This window comes from Pseudophryne corroboree, chromosome 11, assembly GCF_028390025.1.
Source record: "Pseudophryne corroboree isolate aPseCor3 chromosome 11, aPseCor3.hap2, whole genome shotgun sequence".
Lineage (NCBI taxonomy): Eukaryota > Metazoa > Chordata > Amphibia > Anura > Myobatrachidae > Pseudophryne > Pseudophryne corroboree.
The window spans coordinates 288,803,303-288,826,308 of record NC_086454.1 but is presented as its reverse complement, the minus strand read 5'-3'; the positions used below and the strand labels follow the sequence as shown (position 1 = coordinate 288,826,308).

Genomic DNA, 23,006 nt, shown 5'->3' with positions numbered 1-23,006 from the left:
TTTACATATACCTTCAAAGCCCACACAACATCCAAAGACTTTGAAGTAGCAGGGGTGTCTGACAACCGGAACCACAATAGGTTGGTTGATGTGAAATGCGGACACCACCTTAGGACTCGTCAGCAATTTCTTCCTGAGTTCAGCTCTGTCCTCATGGAAAATTAAGTAGGGGCTCTTGTAAGACAATGCCCCCAGCTCCGACACACGTCCTGCTGAAGCCAAGGCCAGCAGTGTGATGGTCTTTCACACAAGGTACTTTACGTCCACCTCCTGTAACGGTTCAAACCAGTCCGATTGGAGGAAGTGTAGAACCAGATTGAGATCCCAAGGTGCCGTGGGAGCCACAAAAGGAGGTTGGATGTGCAAAACACCCTTCAAGAAAGTCTGGACCTCAGGGAGAAGCCAATTGTTTCTGAAAGTAAATAGACAAGGCCGAAATCTGGACTTTAATGGAACCTAGACATAAGCCCACATCCACTCCCAACTGCAGAAAAAGCAGAAAACGTCCCAGATGAAATTCCACCGCAGAAAATTGTCTGCTTTCACACCAAAAGACATACTTCTTCCAAATGCGGTGGTAATGTTTAGAAGTTACCCCCTTCCTGGCTTGGATCATAGTCGGGATGACCATGTCAGGAATCTCTCTCCTGGCTAGAATCAGCCGTTCAACGAATCTGCGGTAAGTCATGATAGACAAACGGGCTCTGTTGCAGAAGATTCTCGCGATGAGGTAGAGGCCATGGATCTTCGATCAGCATCTCGAGAAGATCCGCGTACCAGGCCCTTCGTGACCAGTCCGGAGCAATGAGTATTGCTTGAACCTTTTACCTTTTTTTCTCTTTAGAATTCTTGGGATCAGAGGAAGTGGAGCAAACACGTACACCAGCTGGTAGACCAACGGAGCTGTCCGAGCGTCTTCCGCCACTGCTTGTGGGTCTCTCGACCTGGAACAATACCGCCTGAGCTTCTTGTTGAGTTGAGAGGCCATCATGTCGATCTGTGGATATCCCCACCGACATGTCAACCACTGGAACACCTCCGGGTGAAGACCCCACTATCCCGGGTGCAGGTCATGTCTGCTGAGGAAGTCTGCTTCCCAGTTGTCTACTCCCGGAATGAAGACCGCCAACAACGCCACAGCGTGTTTTTCCGCCCAAAGGAGAATTCTTGACACCTCTGACATTGCTGCTCTACTTTTCGTTCCGCCCTGCCGGTTTATATACGTTACCGCTGTCATTGTCCGACTGGATTTGAATAGCCTGATTCCAAAGCAGAGATGAGGCCTGCAGAAGGGTGTTATAGATAGCTCCGAGTTCCATGGTGTTTATTAAAAGGACGACTTCCTGATTTGACCATCTTCCTTGAAACTGCACCCCCTGGGTGACTGCTCCCCGAACTCTGAGGCTTGCGTCTGTGGTTAGCAGAATCCAATTCTGAATCCCGAACCTCCGACCTCGACGAGGTAAGAAGTCTATAGCCACCACAGAAGGGAGATCCTGGCTCTTGGCGACAGACGGATCCTCTGGTGCATGTGAAGATGCGATCCGGACCATTTGTCCAATAGATCTAGCTGGAAGGGCCTCGCATGAAGCCTTCCGTACTGATGTACCTCGTAAGAGGCCACCATTTTCCCTAGAAGGCGAATGCACAGATGCAGAGATCCGGGTTGGCTTCAGGACAGCCCGAACCATCAACTGGATTACCACAGCCTTCTCCAAGGGAAGGAACACTCTCTGAGACTCTGTATCCAGCATCATTCCCAGGAATGGAAGCCTCTGTCGGTTTCAGGTGAGAATCCACTCGTGATCCAGGAGTAGTCTGGTTGAGAGGCCAATGCTGTCCAACAACCGCTCCCTGGACGGTGCCTTTATCAGAAGATCGTCCAGGAACGGAATTATGTTCACTCCCAGTTTGCTATCCAGAGGCACTAGGAATTACCCCCCCCCCCTCCCCCCAAGACCTGAGATCACCGCTCTCAGAGACTACATCTTGAATTTGAACACTCATAAGTATGGGTTCAACATCGGTCTTACCGAACCGTCCGGTTTCAGTACTACAGACAAGTTGGAGTAACACCCCTTGTTTTACAGATGAGGTGGAACTGGAACAATGACCTGAGTCTGTACCAGTTTTTGAATGGCGCCCTGTAAAGTTATACTTGCCTCTAGATGAAACTGGTAAGCCTGATTTGAAGAATCTGTGAGGTGGGAGCTCCTGGAACTCCAGTCTGTAGCCCTGGGATATAAGATCTATGACCCAGGGATCCTGGCATGAACTTGTACAGATGTGTCTGAAGAATTTTAGTCGGGCTCCCACCTGCCAGTCTTCCAGGCATCGTGGTCCACCATCACGCTGAAGGTTTTGAGAAAGCAGAGCTTGAGCTCTGTTCCTGTGAACCGGCAGTTGCTGGTTTGCGCAGTTTACATCTAGCGCCTCTGGTGGCTGTAGAACCACCTCTGGGTTTGCCCCTAAACTTGGCCGCCCAAAAGGACTTATTTATTAACATTTATATAGCGCACACATATTCCGCAGCGCTTTAAAGAGACTATTTGCCCATTCACATCGGTCCCTGCCCCAGTGGAGCTTACAATCTATATTCCCTACCCCATGTACACGAGCACACATTCATACTAGGGTTAATTTGTGTTGGGATCCAATTGACCTACCAGTATATTTTTGGATTGTGGGAGGAAACCGGAGTACCCGGAGTAAACCCACGCAAGTACGGGAAGAATATACAAACTCCGCACTGTAAAGTGACTGTAGAGTGGGACCTGAGTAAACTTTCCTAGCTGGGGGAGCTGCAGAAGGAAGATATGTGGACTTACCCGCAGTAGCTTTGGAGATCCATTTGTCTAGTTCATCTCCAATTAAGGCCTCGCCTGTGAAAGTAGGCCTTCCACGCCTTTCCTGGAGTCCGCATCCGCAGTCCACTGGCGTAGTCATAGACCCCTGCGTGCAGACACTGCCATAGCTGTAGCGCGTGCTTTAAGCAAGCCTATTTCTTTTATGGCTTCCACCATAAAGTTCGCAGAGTCCTGTATATGTTGCAAGAGCAAAACAATCTCCCCTTGAGGCAAGGTATCTAACCCCTCAATTAGGTTACCTGACCATTTGGCAATGGCTCTTGTAATCCACCCACATGCTATAGTGGGTCTCTGGGCCACCCCAGCAGCTGTATACAAGGATTTGAGCGTGGTCTCAATTTTACGACCAGCCGCGTCTTTCAGAGAGGCTGCACCTGGGACAGGCAATACAATTATTCGTGACAGCCTGGATACTGATGCATCCACTATTGGTGGATTTTCCCATTTTTTCCTATCCTCAGGAGGAAAAGGAAAAGATAAATCGGAAATTTCAGATCCCTAAAAGGTTGCTATCAGGATTAACCCGCGGTTCTTCAAACAGGGTATTTAGTTCCTTTGACACAGGAAAAGTGGCTGAGGATTTCTTTTTTATATTAAAATAAAGATTCCTCACTCTCCTCTGTCACCTTATCAGGGATATGCAGAACTTCTATGAGAGCCTCTATTCCCTGTGACAGAGTACCCTCCTCCACCTCCATGTCTCACCCATCAGAGTCAGACTTCAGGATATGGGCCAAAGTGCGTTTTTGCTGACAAAAGGAAGGGGACTGAGATGCTGGTTTGGGTACCAAGTCTCTTTTCATAAACTCAGTAATAGATGGTCTTAAGTATTGCATCTCTTTCTCATTGCGGGACAATTTAGTAGAAATGATGGAAATCATTCCCCTAATGGGAATGCAGCCATGCTGGTTCTGCCACGCTAGCCTGCGAAGGGACACTACACTGAGTACACACTAGTGCCTCACATGAAACACACTCTTTGCCTGACGTACTGTAACAGTGATAGCACACACACAGGAACAGGTTAAATGCACAATTAACCAACAAAGAGCCCTTCCAGGGAGACACAGTATGGAGCCAGCACACGACGCCCTTACCGCTAATGCCAAGTTTAGCCGGGTTGCAGACTAAGTACCTAGATTAGGGACTTAGTACACTAATAACCGCTCCCCCCTGCTATAACTAGTTATTTATATAGCGCACACATATTCCGCAGCGCTTTACAGAGAATATTTGTCCATTCACATCATTCCCTGCCCCAGTAGAGCTTACAATCTATATTCCCTACCACATGTACATGCACACACATTCACACTAGTGTTCGGTTACTTGGCTCCCAACAAACTTAACAGTATATTTTTGGATTGTGGGAGGAAACCGGAGCACCCGGAGGAAACCCACTCAAGTACGGGGAGAATATACAAACTCCACACAGGTAGGGCCATGGTGGGAATCGAACCCATGACCTCAGTACTGTGAGGCAGTAATGCTAACCATTACACCGTCCGTACTGCCCATGCTATGACCCCCTGGTACCGCTGAGGTAATATGGAGTCTCTCCAAAGGAGCTGCGTGTCCCTGTCAGTCAGCGTCTGTGTCAGCTGCAGAGGGAAATTGGTGCTGGTGAGCTGCTGGATCCACTCAGTGAAGCGCCGCCCCTCCAATGGCACGCGGTCTTCCCGCTCTTTTTTATACTGGCTGTTTGTGTCTGAGTGCATAAAATGGAGACAGACTCTTTTTATGGCTTTGTTGCCAGTCTGGGTACTGTGTCCGCTGTTCAGCGTCCGTGTCCTTACACAACAGGAGACGCAGGCCACCCCGTTCAGAAGCCGTGCGTCTCCATACCCTCATGCCACCATAATGGCCTGCAACCCGCTAACCGGGTGGTCAGCTTAGTACTCACTACTCTTCTTTATTCTGGCTCTGTTAGGGGTGGTGGCGTGCTATGGGAATGTTCACTCGCCGTGGTGGGGCTTGCAAATATTTCCTTCAGGAGCTAGTGTCCTGTCAACGGGAAACGGGACCATTAACCCTTCAAGAGGTTGGGCTGTTCCCCCCCACCTAAGTCCCACGAAGCAGGCAGGCTGGTGCCATCCAGTCCTGCCTGAAAATAACAAACATAAAATAAATGCAGAAAACTCTTCAGGAGCTTGCAGAGACCTGACTGGCTCCTCCGGGCACATTTTCTAAACTGAGTCTGGTAGGAGGGGCATAGAGGGACAAGCCAGCGTACACTATCAAATTCTTAAAGTGCCCAAGGCTCCTTGTGGACCTGTCTATACCCCAAGGTACTAAATGGATTCCCAGTATCCCCTAGGACGTAAGAAAAAAAAATGCGAGTTTTAAAAAAAATAATAAAATTTATGAAACATTGGAACATCGGTTGCTACATCGGTAACATTGAGACATTACTTTTTACCCCCAAGACAGCTGCCAGGTACAAAGGGGGGGGGGGGGGGGGTTTGGGGGTGGCTTGGGTGGGTTTACACTTTCTCAGCGGCTGCCATTGTCTGCAGCCGCTGGGTGGGGGGGGGTCCTGCCGTGCTGACCGATCAGAAATGATTGGCAACACTGAGGGAAGGGTGCAAGGAGGGAGAGGGAACTTCCAGTCCCTCTGAGAGCAGCAGCAGAGGGAAGTTTCTCTTCCCTGCCGCTGCTAACACTCTCTATCTGACTGGTCGCATCCTGTGGTCAGATAAGACACTGCTTGGTGTGGTCGCATCTGATGCGACCATGCCAGGCAAGTGGTTAAAAAACGTCTGAGTTCAGCCAGGAACCCGCACCTGCGGCCAACTCAGTCTTCATTACATCTGGCCCCCTATGTCCATTCTGTTGTAACATGGGTCACGCATATAAACTACAAAATAAGTACTAAGAGTGTACATTTTTTCCTGCTTCTAAGCATTATGACTACCAACCCCATATAATATTGATTTTTTAAGTGTTACATTTTAGCTTCATTATTGTGTGTGGTGCATAGAAACTTCTAAAAATGAACATGAAATGTAACGCGAGTCGCATAGAATGACCCATAAACTTCTACAAGTGCCAACTCTGCCCTTTTCTCTACAGTATTTATTAACATTTACGTACCGTCAGCCTGTTCTATAGCGCTCTATTAATGTACTCTAAGAATATAAATAAAAAACAATGGGCCAGGTACAGAGATGTACGTATGCAAATGCATTCACAGCCACGGATTTGTACGCAGCCGATGAACAAAAATATGCTAATGCTGTAACCACCTGGAAACGTACTGTGACATCGGCTTCACATATCCAAGCAACTACGTACAAACATGCAGCGGTGACCACAGATCCTTCAATAACCGACCATATGGTCATGGAATCTGGGATGCTGGCGCTATGCTTTCTGCGTACAGGATCGTAGATTTAAGCTCATACACACCCTGAAAATGGTCGCAGCACGCCTGCATTTTTTACACCACTCCCCAAAACGGTCCCTGACTGTCAATCACTTTGCAAAGAAATCCTCACTGCAAGCGACATCACTAAGGTACCTTGGTGCGTGCGCAGTGCGACCATGGTGCATGTGCAGTTGGCCAATGATCATTGAATGCGAAACATCAGCACAGTATCTCTGAATCAGGACGGTATTGGTATCTTGACAGTCAGAATGCAGACGGATCCCGGTGAGTATTTCAGCCATATCCCTAACCCACCCCTACCCCGGCCTAACCCTAACCTTCCCCTCCCGCTGCCTACCCCCAACCGTCCCCTCCCCCGGCCTAACCCCAACCGTCCCCTCCCCCGGCCTAACCCCAACCGCCCCCTCCCCTGGCCTAACCCCAACCGCCCCCTCCCCCGGCCTAACCCCAACCGTCCCCTCCCCCAGCCTAACCCCAACCGTCCCCTCCCCCAGCCTAACCCCAACCGTCCCCTCCCCCGGCCTAACCCCAACCGTCCCCTCCCCTGGCCTAAGCCCAACCGTCCCCTCCCCCGGCCTAAGCCCAACCGTCCCCTCCCCCGGCCTAACCCCAACCGCCCCCTCCCCCGGCCTAACCCCAACCGCCCCCTCCCCCGGCCTAACCCCAACCGTCCCCTCCCCCAGCCTACCCTAACCGTCCCCTCCCCCGGCCTAACCCCAACCGTCCCCTCCCCCGGCCTAACCCCAACCGTCCCCTCCCCCGGCCTAAGCCCAACCGTCCCCTCCCCCGGCCTAACCCCAACCGTCCCCTCCCCCGGCCTAACCCTAACCCGACCTAAGTCCAATAACAGGAACCACCTCTTGCTTACCTTTTTATAATGTAAAATCCATCTAGACATCACAGGACTGTGTCCCGAAAAAGACGACAACACTGAGAAATACCTGAATAAAGAGAAGAACATTTGCTAAGAGTCATTTTTGGCCAGAAACACACCGGAAGGAATGTTACTAAATAATCTCTGAGGAATTTTGCCTGGTTGTTTGTTCCAGCAGTGTAATACAATATGGGTCTATTTACTTCCATTTGTCTATAAATGGATTCTGAAGGATATCTGCGGAGGGATGGTATCAGGATACCGGTGGACAAATTACTGACAGCGGCATCCCAAACGCTAGTATGCTGACCGGATCCCATCTGCGGAGACTCACAGGAATTCACTTCCTGTACAATGACTGCCGCTGGGGCAGCTTTGATTGAAAAGAATCACCATATACAGTATATAGTCATACTTACCGACAATCTGGCTGCCCCCTCCGGGAGGAGGCAGCCAGGTCAGAGAAGCAGGGGCGAGGCGATGGTGGAGGCTGACATTTAGGGGCGGGGTTAGGGGCGTGGCTGCATGCTCACGTCATCATGGCCCCACCCCTATCTAGCAATGCCAATAATATTGGCATTGCAAGGCAGGGGTCGGGATGACGTGAATCTGCGCCACCGGGGGTTTGATAGGAGATGCGGGGGGGGGGGGGGGGTTGCGGGTGGTGGGCGATCGGCTGGGAGACTTGCCCACTCCTCCGGGTGGCCGGGAGCGCCACTCGCCGATTTTCGGGAGCCTCCCGGCCATTCCGGGAGAGTAGGCAAGTATGTGTATAGTTCATGCTGTGAACTATCCCTTAGCATGACTTTCTGAGATAGATTCATTTACTAATACCGCAGTATTACGTAAGAGCACCAGGTTCAGCAAAGCCTGTCCTTTAATCACCCAAACACTTAAAGAAGCAGCAATGCCACCAACCCATATGAACAAACTTGCCCCACTCCTACAATTATGTGACCCATAGGATGATAAAATCAGTGTGCTGTACAGTAAACAGTCCGCAGCACCAAGATAGAGAAAAAAAAATACAGTGGGGATTGAAAGTTTGGGCACCCCAGGCACAAATTCATTTTAATGTGCAAAAAGAAGGCAAGGAAAGATGGAAAAATCTCCAAAAGGCATCAAATTACAGATTATACATTCTTATAACATGTCAAAAAAAGTTTGATTTTATTTCCATCATTTACACTTTCAAAAAAACAGAAAACAAAAAAATGGCGTCTGCAAAAGTTTGGGCACCCTGCAGGGTTAATACCTTGTACTGCCCCCTTTGGACAGCTGAGACCTGGCAGTGTCATGGATTGTTCTCAATCATCGTCTGGAAAGACCAGGTGATGTCAATCTCAAAGGTTTTAAAAGCCCAGACTCATCTGACCTTGCTCCAACAATCAGCACCATGGGTTCCTCTAAGCACTACCCAGATGTAGGGATGGAGATCGGAAGCAGATGGACAGCAGCCATCAATGTTCTCTATTCGATGGTAGTATTTTTCCCCATCAAATTGCGAATCAGGGTGGTATCGTCATCCAGTTGGTCAGAATGTCTACAGCAGCATAATGTTCAGAACCTTTAAAGAACCTGGCTATCTAGACATAACAGGACTCTGGGGCAGATTTAGTAAGCCCGGTGAAGTGTTTAAGTGAAAGGTGATAACGCACCAGCCAATCAGCTCCTAACTTCCATGTTACAGGCTGGGTTTGAAAAATGACAGTTAGGAGCTGGCTGGCTGGTGCGTTATCACCTTTCACTTTATCACTTCACCTGGCTTAATAAATCTCTGTCCCGAAAAAGACACAACACTGAAAAACTGAATAGGGAGAAGGCTGCCACTACTGCCAGGATTGGACCTGACCTGCCTGAAGTGCAACCATCAGTGTGCAAGCACAGAGTTCCTGGGATGGTTCCAAAGTCCCATCTCCAGTGAGAACTTGCTTTTCACAGCTTGATAAAATAGGAATTTAATAATTTTCTCGTAGTCCGTAGTGGATACTGGGGAATACTAGATTACCATGGGGTATAGATTGGGTCCACTGGAGCCTGGCACTTTAAGAAATGAATAGTTGCTGGCTCCTCCCCTCTATGCCCCTCATAACAGACTCCATCCAGGAAACTGTGCCCGAGGAGACTGACATACTTTGAGAGAAGGATATAACACATAGGGCCTAATTCAGACCTGATCGTAGATGTGCTAAGTTTAGCACATCTACGATCAGGTCTGAATTAGGCCCTAAGATTAGCACATCTACGATCAGGTCTGAATTAGGCCCTAAGTTTAGCACACCTACGATCAGATCTGAATTAGGCCCTAAGTTTAGCACATCTACGATCAGTCTTCAGACATGCGGGGGGGGGGGGGGGAGGATGCCCAGCACAGGGATAGTCTGCCCCACCACCCCCGCACAAGTACAAAAGCATCGCACAGCAGCAATGCTTTTGTACTGAAAGAGTACCTCCCAGCCAGCGCAGCTCCAGTGCGCTGGCAGGAGCTACTCGTCGCTGCCCAGGTCGCAGCAGCTGTGTGAGACGTCACGCAGCCGCCGTGGCCCGCCCCTCCAACGGCCCGGGCACGCCTGCGTTGCCCGGACAGCGCACCCCAAAAGGCGTACAAATGCCGCCGGCCCATCCCCTCCCGCCTCTGCCTGTCAAATCAGGCAGAGGCAATATCAGGGCTAAGACAGCCGTCGACTGTCTGGCATGGGCCGAACTGCGGCGACGGCGCATGCGCAGTTCAGACCTGATCGCTGCTGTGCGAAAATGCACAGCAGCGATCAGGTCTGAATTCGCCCCATAAAGCGGTGAGGTAACGAACCAACACACAATAATGTAGCAGAGCTAACCAAAACAGAGGAAGGCAACGCTAACTATAGAAGGATAACAATGCTAATCAAACATGGAACAGGGAAGCAACAGCAAACTCACCCATAACACTTACCACCAGGTAAGCAGGAAAACGAAGCACAGAGGCGGGCGCCCAGTATCCACTACAGACTACAAGAAAAGGAATTACCAGTAGGTATTCAATTCCTATTTTCTCTTACGTCCTAGTGGATACTGGGGAATACTAGATTACCACAGGGATGTCCCAAAGCTTCCAGAATGGGTGGGAGAGTGCCGAGACCCCTGCAAAACCACCTGACCAAATTGAGGTCATCTTTGGCCAAGGTGTCAAACCTGTAGAATTTAACAAAGGAGTTCCCACTGGACCAAGTTGCTGCATGGCACAAACTGTAATGCCGAGACACCCCGGGCAGCTGCCCAGGAAGAACCCACCGACCTTGAGGAGTGGGCATGAACAGAACTTGGCAGCAGCAGAGCCACCGAAGTGTAAGCTTGTTGGATAGTCAATTTGAGCCAATGAGCAATGGACTGTTTAGCGACAGAGGGACCAATTTTCTTAGCATCATAAAGGACAAAGAGCGAGTCAGACTTCCTGTGACGAGCCGTCCTTTTGATGAAAATCCTCAAAGCCAGGGACTTTGGAGCAACTGAAGTGTCGGACAAGATTGGAACCACAATAGGTTGATTCACATGAAAGGCAGATACCACCTTCGGCAAAAACTGTGGGTGAGTTCTGAGCTCCGCCCTATCCTCGTGAAACACAAAGTAAGGGCTCTTACAGGACAAGGCCAAAGCCAAGGATAGTAACATATCAGTCTTCCACGCCAGATATTTCAAGTCAACCCTCTCTCTGCAAGGGTTCAAACCAATCCTACTGGAAAAACCACAATGAGGTCCCACGGAGCAGTGGGAGGAACAAAGGGTGGCTGAATGTGCAACACTCCCTTAAGAAAAGTCTGTACTTCAGGAAATACCGCCAGTTGTTTCTGAAAGAAGGCAGAGAGAGCAGAGATCTGAACCTTGATGGAGCCTAACCGTAGGCCCTTATCCACTACTGCTTGAAGGAACAGTAGGAACCGGCCCACACGGAATTTCACACATTTTCGACCCTCACACCAAGAAACATACTTCTTCCAAATACGGTGGCAGTGTTTGGAGGTAACCACCTTACGGGCCTGAACCATAGTGGAAACCACCTTGGATGGAAGACCCTTCCTGATTAAAACTTCCCTCTCAACCTCCAGGCCGTCAAACATAGACACTAAGTCTGGATAGATGAAGGGTCCTTGTTGAAGAAGGTCTTTGAGAAGCGGCAGAGGCCAGGGTTCCTCCAACAACAGGGTCAGGAGGTCCGCATACCAGGCCCATCGAGGTCAATCCGGGACAATGAGAATTGCCTGAACCCTTTCCTTTTTGAGTCTTCTCAGAACTCTTGGGAGTAGAGGAAGCAGAGGAAACAGGTAAACGAAGTGATAATTACACTGCGTTTTCAAAGCATCTACCGCAACAGCCTGCGGGTCCCTCGTTCTGGAGCAGTAACGACAGAGCTACTTGTTGAGACGAGAAGCCATCAGTTTATCTGTGGACAACCCCACCGGTGAACGGGTTGTTGAAACACCTGAGGGTGGAGGCCCCATTTCCCCGGATGGAGGTCGTGCCTGCTTAGGAAGTCTGCTTCCCAGTTGTCCACCCCTGGAATGTAAATGGCCGGGTTGGCTCTTGCATTGGCTTCCGCCCAGAGGAGTATTCTTGACACCTCTCGCATTGCGGCCCTGCTTCTGGTTCCTCCCTGCCGGTTGATGTACGCCACCGCCGTGGTAGTGTCCGACTGCACCTGGATGGCCTGATTCTGAAGGAGGGATGAGGTCTGTATGAGCACGTTGTAAATCGCCCCGAGTTCCAGGATGTTGATTGGAAGAGCAGATTCCTGAAAGGACCACGTCCCCTGGAACTGCGCCCCTTGAGTCACAGCCCCCAACCCCGGAGGCTGGCATCCGTTGTCAACAGCGTCCAGGATAGGATGTTGAAACTCCAACCCTCCATCAGAAGGGAAACTTGTAGCCACCATAGTAAGGATATCCGCGTTTTTGGTGACAGGGTTACATGCTGATGCATGTGCAGGTGAGATCCCGACCATTTGTCCAACAATCCAGTTGAAACGGTCGCTCACTGAACCACCTGCCGTACTGTATCGCCTAGTAGGAGGCCACCATCTTGCCCAGCAAATGGATACAAAGGTGAATAAAAACCACAAGGTTTCCAGACCATAGACTGAATAGTTAAGGCCTTGTCCCTGGGAAGGTAAGCCTTCTGAGACACCGTATCCAGGATTATTCCCAGGAACTGAATTCTGAGACGGTTTCAAGTGAGGTTTCTGGAAATGGAGTATCCATCCATGTTCTGTAAGCAAACAAGTAGTCAAGTCGATGCTGTGCAGGAGCTGTTCCCTGGACACCGCCTTTATCAGGAGATCGTCCAGGTACGGAATTATTTGGACACCCCTCATGCGCATTTGTTGCATCATTTCCGCCATAACCTTTGTGAATACCCTTGGAGCTGTGGAGAGCCCGAAGGGTAAGGCCTGAAACTGGTAATGCTGGTCCAGAATGGCGAACCTGAGGAACGTTTGATGAGGGGGCCAAATTGGGATATGCAGGTATGCGTCCTTGATATCCAGGGACACCAGATACTCCCCCCTCCTCCAGATTCGCTATCACTGCTCTTAGAAATTCCATCTTGAAGTTGAACACCCGAAGATACGGGTTCAGGGATTTGAGATTCAAGATCAGTCTTACGAGCCGTCCGGCTTCGGAAACCATATTTATATTTTTATAGTTATATACACTGTTAAATCTTGATAAAGACGCCGTCGAGCATCGAAACGCGTTGATACAGTGCCATATTGATGTTCAAACCTGTCATATCCATGGAGGGGAACTTATGACATATTGATACCCGGGTCATATTGTGTCAGCTGGTTTCCATCTCAGTTTTCTTCCATGGTATGGCTGGTCGTCTATTTGTATTTTATTCCTAATAAAGGGGTTTGCTTTGTCCTAATTGGCTCCCTTTTTTAATTTTTTCATTCATTGTACGAGTGATATTCATCTTCACCATATTGGTTAAAGAAGGAAGATAACACTTCCAACAAAGAAACCTTTATGTGTTTTCTACTTCGCTTATACAAGTAAGCATACATGTACGAATTCCCTGTTCCGTTGGCATGACATCACTTTGGGTGATCCTATAAGAAGGTGGACGTTTGAATTCTCTCTGGGATAATTCTCCATCACCTATTCTTCCCCTCCACACAGTGGAAAGAACTATTTTACATAGACAGTATTACACTATGTTGTGCTCTATGTTTTTTTGTTTCATGCAATACCATTATCTTGGTGAGAACCATACAATCAAGGGGACATTTGGAGCGCAGAAAGTGAGGTTGGACACAGAGGTGTCCACTGTCGGCGGGGTTTCCCAGACTTTCCTATCCTCTGTAGGGAAGGGGAATGAATTTAACACCCGTTTAGGGGTAATACATTTCTTTTCAGTATTAATCCATGCTGTCCTGGCCAGGGAATCTAATTCTTTAAAAACTGGGAAAGTTGCAAAGGACTTTGGCTTTACATTAAAATACAATTCCTCTGCCTGCTCTTCCTCATTAGGGATATCGAGCACCTCACTAATGGCATAAATGAGGGCCTTAACACCCAGGGACAGGGAATTATCCTCGTCCACCTCAGCCTCTCCCTCATCGCACTCTGGTAATTCAGAATCAGAGCCAGATTGTAATGATTGTAATAATTGAGGGAAAGTGTATTTGTGAGAGACCAACAGGGGGGGCTGAAGAGCCTGTCTGTGGTCGGCAGCAGTTACCATAAACGTGTCCATAGTTTGTTTCAGGGTTTGCCTTTCTTGCTTAGCCGTAACCAACTCTGAATTAATATTGGAAATCATAGTTTTAAATGGATTCCATTCACTCTGGTGCCTGCACATCACTACCTTGTGAAGGAATTGAGCATTGGGTACACATAAGAGACCACTGTGAGGAAGGTGTAAACCTAGCCTTGCATAAAGGCCCTCATTCCGAGTTGTTCGCTCGCAAGGCGATTTTAGCAGAGTTACACACGCTAAGCCGCCGCCTACTGGGAGCGATGTATTTGCAATATTGCGATTACAAACTACTTAGCAGTTTCTGAGTAGCTTCAACCTTACTCTGCCTGTGCGATCAGTTCAGTGCTTGTCGTTCCTGGTTTGACGTCACAAACACACCCAGCGTTCGCCCAGACACTCCTCCGTTTCTCCAGCCACTCCCGCGTTTTTTCCGGAAACGGTAGCGTTTTTATCCACACGCCCATAAAACGTCGTGTTTCCGCCCAGTAACACCCATTTCCTGTCAATCACACTACGATCGCCGGAGCGAAGAAAAAGCCGTGAGTAAAAATACTATCTTCATAGCAAAATTACTTGGCGCAGTCGCAGTGCGAACATTGCGCATGCGTACTAAGCAGAAAAACGCTGCGATGCGAAGAAAAATACCGAGCGAACGACTCGGAATGAGGGCCCAAATACACACAGATTTATTTGCAGACATGCTTGAGCAGAAATAACACAGATTAGCATGAAAAACACAGTGCAGTATTAGTGATATATGCACACTAACCCAGACCACCCTGAATGGAGTGACACAGAGAGATATGGGAACCAGCACACTACACCACAGACTGAGCAGCGCCCCGCTGGGTGACTGAGTGTAATTGTCCACACAGCGGTAAAACCACTGATAATGAGCTTCCCCCTCAATTTTTTCAAGTGTGTCCAGGAAAAGGCTTATAGTTTCCCTTTTTTTTGGTCCTTTGCTCTCTCCAAAGGTCCACACCCCCCCTTCTTTGACCCAATCTATACCCCATGGTAATCTAGTATTTGCCAGTATCCACTAGGACGTAAGAAATTGGAGATGACTGCAGGCGCCACGGTTGTGTCTATGTTACCTTCGTGCTCAGGACCTGGAAGTGACAAAACGAGAGGGCAGGAGAGAACTTCCGCCCTTACAGCACCTAAATGTTTTCTCCGTTCGTTTGTGGCAATTTGTTTTTTTTTCTATGGAGCATTGGACGCTCGCCACGCTTCGGGCTCGGTGTTTCACTCCGCTCGCCACAGGTGACTATTCTAAATAGTTTGTGGCATGGACCCAGGGGGTTATGGGAAAGGTCCTCTCCACGAAGGGAAACTCACTGATAATAAAAACATGGACTGCATTACGTCAATGAGTGCATGAGATAGCACTATTATATCCTGCTCTCAGCCTTTGGTAAATAACAGACATAATGATATAGAAATGCCTGGGATTTATGCTGTACATAAATATATTAATAACAGTACATTCCTCTGTGTAACCAACAGCCACAGGCATCCCGATAGAAAACTCAGGCAAGATGGAAGCAGTGCAATGAAAATTGAAGTTACTTCTTTTTAAGCCAGTATCAGGGAGAGGAGCTGGTTACCTGCAGCTGTGCTCCCGTCAGCAGCTGTGCTCCCCCAGCACTATGCAGGCTGGCAGCACCAGGAAGGCCTCTCTCACAGTACATGTGCTAGCTGCATGTAGCGAGTCACACAAACCTAATGTAACCTAACCTGACGTCGCCTGTGCAACACGCAATCACTCCAGCCTAGCAGCTTACAAAGCCTTCCTGCATCACCAGCTGATCTTATACAGACTACAGGCCATCCTATCAGATTTGTCGCCAGTCGGCCAATCCGCAACGGCATGCTAATTAGTGTAGTGCTTGTCACAGAATGTGTCAGAGAAGGCGGGGCGTAATATTAACCCATTCACCACTGGAAGCTATGGCTAGTAGTGGCGCAAGTTTAAATTCAGATTGATACAGCGGCCACTGGCCAGACTCTGGTTACTGGCTGGTTATTATTACATGACTGTAGGGAGGTTTAGTTACTGTGTAGATAATACAACCTGATCACCCTGATGTTACTATTAGAATTTTATTATCAATGTTGTTGTTGTTGTTGTTGTTGTTGTTGTATTATTATTGCTATAAGTCTTGTTCTATTATCAATATTATTGCTGTTATTGTTGCTGTTAAGGCTCCCATACATCTATGAGGCGATTCCCCGCCCTGCCGGAAACGAAGATCGACTGACAGGCGGCCATCGATGATCTGCAATCCATCAGGGAATTGGGGAAATTAACCATGTTAAAAAATGACTGGGTTGCCTATCCTGACTGGGATCGGGGGAAACTGGATTTTTAAACGTTTTAAAATCCCAATCCCCCAATGCCAGTATTTATTAGGGATTATGATTGACGTGCCTCAGGCACACGAAGCATAATCCGCGATAAGTGTCCGTTTTATCTGCAATAAATACTGTGAAAATACATAGGTCCGCGACTTTTCCTGTCCATTTAGCTCGCACACAAAAAACGTTTTTCATGCAAGGTAACTGGATAGGGGTGATAAAAAAATTGAAAAAACCCACAGTTTTTTGTGTCCGTGTTGCTGTCTCAGGTAATTGGATATTCCCCTTAGTCTTAAGGCCCCCATACATCAGCGATGGACTGGGGCAATGGCTCAATCTCCCGACGGTTGCGTTGGGGGATCGGGATTTTAAAATTTCTTTAAAAATCCAGATTCTGCGATCCCGATTGGAAACTTTTCATTTTTAACATGGATAATATCCCCAAGGGATCATCAATGGGCTCCGATTGTAGGATCCGATCAGCGTTTCTGGAAGGGTCGGGGAATCGCCTCATAGATGTATGGGGGCGATTATTTTGTTATAAACATTATTGTTGTTATTAGTGCTGTTAAATAATTGGCCCATACAGCTGCAGCTGATTGACGCAACTCCCTGATTCCCCGAAGCCTGGGTGGAGGGAATGGTGAAATCCAACATGTTAAATATCTCTGATTGGGATGGGCAAATCAGGGATTTTTAACATGCAAAATTTCCCAGATTACTCGACGGTTTGCTGATAATCGAATCAAAGAATCTGGGAATTGTGCTCTTGATGTATAGAACGCATGTCTTATTTTTATTCTATAATCATTATTGTTGTTATTGCTATACTTTTTTTATTATTATTATTATTATTATTATTATTATTAATGTTACTTGTGTTGTTATTGCTATTTTTCTACCTCTTATTGTGTATTAACATTATTAGTGTTGTTGATGTTGTTATTGCTCTTCTTCTTCCCAATTTGATCTCCCAAAAATACTTATAAATCATAGGAGATCAGTACGTTGTATATCCAGCGCAGCATCCAGTTACCTCTGCAGGCCTGTGTGGAGATTTCCTGCTACTATCTGGTGCTATCACTGTCTGTGTTGGGGAAAGGCAGGAAGAGAGGGACCTGTCAGTATTTGGTGTGTGGTCAAATGTAAGGTGTTTCCTGGTCTCTGCAGCAGTGTAAGAGTTAAGTGGGCGGCAGGTTCCTGCTGATTGCAGCGTCACTGGCCGGGGTGTGTGAGCTGCATGCAAGGTCGGAAGAGCTGAGGCTGCTGCTGGGAACTGGGAGAACAGGTAAAAAGTGTGCTGGTTATATGGATGTATGATACATATTACTACACTGTGATGGGAGGTGGTGGAACTCCTGTTATATGTTACCCCATCTCTGTGTGCACAGGAAGGCTGGGATCATACTTGGGTGTTAAATGCAGGGATCTCCTAGTGATCACATACTCCTGTTATATGTTACCCCATCTGTGGGTGTCAGGAAGGCTGGGGTTACACCTAGGTGGTGGGTACAGGGTTCCTGTAGTGATCACATACTCCTGTTTTATGTTACCCCATCTGTGAGTGCACAGGAAGGCTGGGATCACACCTGGGTGTTAGGTACAGGGTTCTCCTAGTGATCACATACTCCTGTTATATGTTACCCCATCTGTGGGTGCACAGGAAGGCTGGGGTCACACCTGGGTGTTAGGTACAGGGTTCTCCTAGTGATCACATACTCCTGTTATATGTTACCCCATCTGTGGGTGTCAGGAAGGCTGGGGTCACACCTGGGTGTTAGGTACAGGGTTCTCCTAGTGATCACATACTCCTGTTATATGTTACCCCATCTGTGGGTGTCAGGAAGGCTGGGGTCACACCTAGGTGTTGGGTACAGGGTTCCCCTAGTGATCACATACTCCTGTTATATGTTACCCCATCTGTGGGTGTCAGGAAGGCTGGGTTTACACCTGGGTGTTAGGTACAGGGTTCACCTAGTGATCACATATTCCTGTTATGTGTTACCCCGTCTGTGAGTGCACAGGAAGGCTGGGGTCACACCTGGGTGTTGGGTACAGGGTTCCCCTAGTGATCACATACTCCTGTTATATGTTACCCCATCTGTGAGTGCACAGGAAGGCTGGGATCACACCAGGGTGTTATGGGGTGTACTGACGGGAGAGATGTGTGCTGAGCGATCTTAACACAGACCGTTCAGCACACATCTCTCCCTCCAATCAGCACAGTGTGATGTGCTGAGCGAGGACGGGGGGGGGGGGACACGAGGGGGCCGCTCACTTCATACAACGGTGAAGTGAGCGACTCGCTAGATTGAGCCTGCATGCAGGCTCAATCTAGCACCGGCGATAGCGATGCGTGGGGCCGCCCATCGCTATCGCTGGGGGGCATATACACGGAGAGATCCTTGCTTAAAATCTAAGCAATCTAGTCAGATTGCTTAGATTTTAAACACGGATCTCTCCGTGTGTACCCCCCTTTAGGTACAGCGCACTCCTAGTGATCACAACATGTTTTAGGAGTGATTGCTATTTGTAACATTTTTGCTGGAAGATTAAACAAAAACAAAAATAAAAAAAATACAAAACCCCTTTTATGAAAGCGCTTGTAAGCATCAGAATTACACTGTTACAGACTCCAACCTACTACTGAGAAAATATTAGGATTACACACATTGGGTGTTATGTAATAGGCTCCAACATTATTGAACCGGCAGGGTATCAGCAAGTTCAATGCTAAATGTAAATCAGCAATAAGTTCTAATGATGGTTTGCTTTATTGCTGATTGCTGCTCTAAATTTAGCAGGTTCCGTACTTTTGATATGGCTGTTATACATAGTTTGATCCCATATGTAATGTGTTATGTTCAGGACAGAGGGCCTGATTTAGATTTTTTCGCAATGCTTATGTTGTACGCAGTGGACTGATTTTTTGCCATTGCACATGCTCCAAAATGAGTGACTGGTAGCCAGCGTTTGTGAGTGGTAATGGGGCGTGCCTAGGAAAAAGCAGGCACGTTGGGTCCATTTTCTGGACGTACCAAAATCAGCCACAGCAAATTCACTCACAGCCAAAGAGCCCTCGGTGTCTACGGAGAGCCGCTCTGTCTGAGACGGCATAAACTTACTTAGAAGTTTGATGGTCAACCAATGTGTGTTCAGTGTTTCCGCTTTTGTATGTCAGCGGCGATGTGATTTGCTTGCAGTGGGCGTCTCTGCATATTACCGTATTTTCACACTGAGCAAAGTCGCAGCTACAAATTATTATTTATATAGCGCACACATATTCTGCAGCGCTTTACAGAGAAAATTTGGCCATTCACATTAGTCCCTGCCCCAGTGGAGCTTACAATCTTTATTCCCTACCACATGTACACAGACACAGTCACGCTAGGGTTAGTCCGGTTTCCTTCCACAATCCAAAAATATACTGGTAGGTTTATATTTTTGGATTTGTGGGAGGAAACCGGACTACCCGGAGGAAAGCCACGCAAGTACGGGGAGAATATACAAACTCCACACAGAGCCATGGTGGGAATCGAACCCATGACCTCAGTGCTGTGAGGCATTAATGCTAACCATTACACCATCCTTACTGCGCAACTGCATTTGTGTACATCTTTGAATCATACAAGAGTGCAGCAATTCTCTATTCTGACTAACATTGTGTGGTGATTCAATTAAAAGAGAAGTTGTCAATATGTTTTTGGGGGGTCTGGAAATGCTCAAGAGGCGGGAAGGTATAATACACAACATGGCTCCTTTTACCTCACACTCTCATAGGAGTGCTCAATAAAAGCAGCAATGTTTCTGTGCTATAAATATGTGTGATGTCTGCCGCACATCTTGGATAATTGATTCACCCCGTGTATTTTCTGATCAACGACAGAGTTCCTTTGAAATCACCAGTTTTGTAATCGATATGTGCAAATTTTGAATTTGTGACTGAAGTGCCTATGTTTGTGCAGGCAGATTCTGATATACCTTGCTAAATGCAAACTGGGTGCACTCTAGTCCCATGTATTGTGCTTGCTTGCACTGTGAGATTTCGCATAGCTCCCTACTGTCCCACTTTTGGGGGGATGGTACAGATTGAGAGTTCTGTCCCCCTGTCATGATTGGGACTACATTGTTCCAATTTACCAATTTGATATAGATAGATAGATAGATAGATAGATACATACCAAACAAATACTCTCCTCCTGCGTTCTTTGAATGGTAAGTAAACGACTTATGGGATGTTTCTAAAACTGGCTGCCTTATTTCACTAAGTTCCCTGTTAGGAGGAACCAGGTATAGGGTATTGGGTGACAGTAGAGGAATTGGCGCCCAAGGATTGTATCAACCCCTAATATTTAAACAGACCCTTATAAGGTTTCACAATTTAATGTAAACAAACTTTAAAATGTAATAATAAACTGTTCCTTCATAAAAATGTATTAAAAAAATACACTAGCACGATTAATGTCCATAACATTACAAAGACAGCAAAATGTGTTTCTCCTACATTGATCAACCTAAAAATTACAGAAGAGTGCAGGTAGATCTCTACAATATCATCAATATCCTTCTTCTTTCTTATTATGAATTTGGAGATAATATCATATAAAACAGAATGATAACCCAACGCGTTTCGTCTTGTGCCAAGACTTCATCAGGGGTGTATCTTTGATCTTTGGTAAGTATTGTCAACAAATCTATGATTTGCATAGATACTGGGTCACCACTAACTATCCATTGGAGGGTTCCATGTATATATGAACTTGCAAGGTTTTGCGGCGAGCCAATTAGCCACGGGGAATTGGATACCCCCTAAATCTCCCTACACACTGGGCGATTTTGAGCTGAAAGCAGCTCACTTTTGGTGTGTTGAGCTGTTTTCAGCTCAAAGGCGCCCAGTGTGTATGGACAAGTGATGAGCACTGATACGCGCTCCCGCTTCATCGCTGGCGGCCGCCGTTCATCTAATGGTATTACCAGTAGATGAACGGCGGGGTGAGCGGCTTTCCATAGCGTCCTGCTAATCTATGGAAAGCCGCTCACCCCCGCTGACATCGCTGGGCAGCGGGGAAAAGCGTTCAGTGTGTATGCCCTGAGCACTTTTCAGCCCAGCGATGTCAGCGATCATCGCTGTATATACACACTGGGCAAAAACGCCCTGTGTGTATGCACCTTAAGTCACATTTTTAGTTGGGAAAAAAAAATGCAAGATCAACGATTGGCACAAGCAGAGTCACATGGGACCTGGCGAGCTGAAAGGGGCTGTTTGTTGCGACTGCAGCAATAATGTATGAGGACACGTGTGTAAGAGAACTACTGTAAAGGGCCCCATACCCTAGAACGATAATGCCCGAATTCATCCGATTTTGACCTTTAGGACCGATAAATTGGATGAAAAGTGGCAAATCGGATGAGTTTTTACATCCAATCCGATGCGCGGTCCCGTGAGCATCGGATCGGAGCCCCTAGGTCGTTAGTGCTGCACTCGTGATATGTCGGATCCCGCAGACATGGTTGGGATCGCATACGATACATCGTATGCAAAAGGACCGTATACATTGTATTGTATGCAATCCTGCCGCCCGGGAAGCTGCCGGGCGGTTCAAGGGAAATTGCATCTGACTTTAGCCTCCGACATGTTGCTGTAGTGTATGGGGCCCGTTAGATAGTAACACAACTATGTGCTTAATGTATGTTGTAAGTTTAACTTAGAAGCATTTATGAGAAAGCACACACTCCTAGAAAATGTGCAAATGTGAAACGTTCTAAAGAAAGTCCTGATGTCTTCTCAATTTAATGGCTTATGTAAAAGCACCACAAGGGGATGGTCAGAAACTCATTGGGATCAGGACTTTCCTGGCTACTATCTAGGCTGCAAGGTGCCAATTTAAGTGCCTATGCAATAAAAAAAAAAAAGCAGGTGCCCATGGGCCTGGGTCTACTGATGGTGCCCATATTAAGATGTCCGCACATATGCAAATATGGTTGCCACATGTGGGCCACAAATAACCAGCTCAGCATGTTGAAATCATGTTTAAGGTCCAAAACCAGAGTTGGTGAGTGATTACATTGGCATATTCATGAGGCCATTTGCCTAAAGGAATTGTTCTGGTTACTTGGCGAGGCAGTGACAGGAATGTGTGTTGCCAGCGATATTCTTCTAGTATTCAGGGAAAGTGATAATATAATAGCGGTCATGACGTTATTTTATTGCACTGAAACTGTATACAGCTTTTACTTTCTGTTTTTTCGTTTGCTTACCTTCCATTACGCCACACATCTCCCGTAACAAAGTGCACCATCTCGCTTTTCCACATTACTTCTACTGACTAAGGGGGTCATTCCGACCCGTTCGCTCGCTGCGTTTTCACGCAGCAGAGCGAACGGGTCCCTGCTGCGCATGCGCCGGCGCCTTTGTGCGCATGCGGGATGGCCGACGGCCGTGGCAGGACAGCGATCGCCTCTGCCTGATTGACAGGCAGAGGCGATCGATGGGCGGAGGGGGCGAAACGGCTGCGTTTGGCCGCCGTTTCGTAGGCGCGGTCCGGCCAACGCAGGCGTGGCCGGACCGAATGGGGGGCGTGCCGCAGCGGCTGCGTGACGTCACACGCAGCCGCTGCGGGCCAGGGAGCGAGGAGTAGCTCCCGGCCAGTTCACTAAAGCTGCGCTGGCCGGGAGTTACTCCTGAAGTGCAAAGGCATCGCCGCCGATCACTTCTGCGAGGGGGGGCCGGACTGACATGCGGGGCGAACTAGCCCAGTGCTGGGCGTCCCCCCGCATGTCAGGA

At 47.9% G+C, this 23,006-nt stretch overlaps 2 protein-coding genes across 6 annotated transcripts in view; one reads left to right on the top strand and one right to left on the bottom strand.

The window, feature by feature from the left end:
* PDCD2L (programmed cell death 2 like) overlaps positions 1–15,675 on the bottom strand; it is an 82,665-nt gene extending 66,990 nt beyond the window's left edge. For 4 of the 5 annotated variants that reach the window (XR_010189491.1, XR_010189490.1, XM_063945428.1 and 1 more), the window contains exons 1-2: positions 15,472–15,675; positions 7,124–7,196 (exon numbers count right to left, since the gene is read on the bottom strand). The gene's annotated coding sequence lies outside the window, so the exon portion shown is untranslated. The remainder of the gene's footprint in view (positions 1–7,123; positions 7,197–15,471) is intronic. The other variant, XM_063945429.1, reaches the window with a different exon arrangement.
* A 1,626-nt stretch (positions 15,676–17,301) lies between these two features.
* Positions 17,302–23,006, top strand: part of TRADD (TNFRSF1A associated via death domain) — a 98,593-nt gene continuing 92,888 nt past the window's right edge. The window contains exon 1 of the mRNA XM_063945427.1: positions 17,302–17,510. The gene's annotated coding sequence lies outside the window, so the exon portion shown is untranslated. The remainder of the gene's footprint in view (positions 17,511–23,006) is intronic.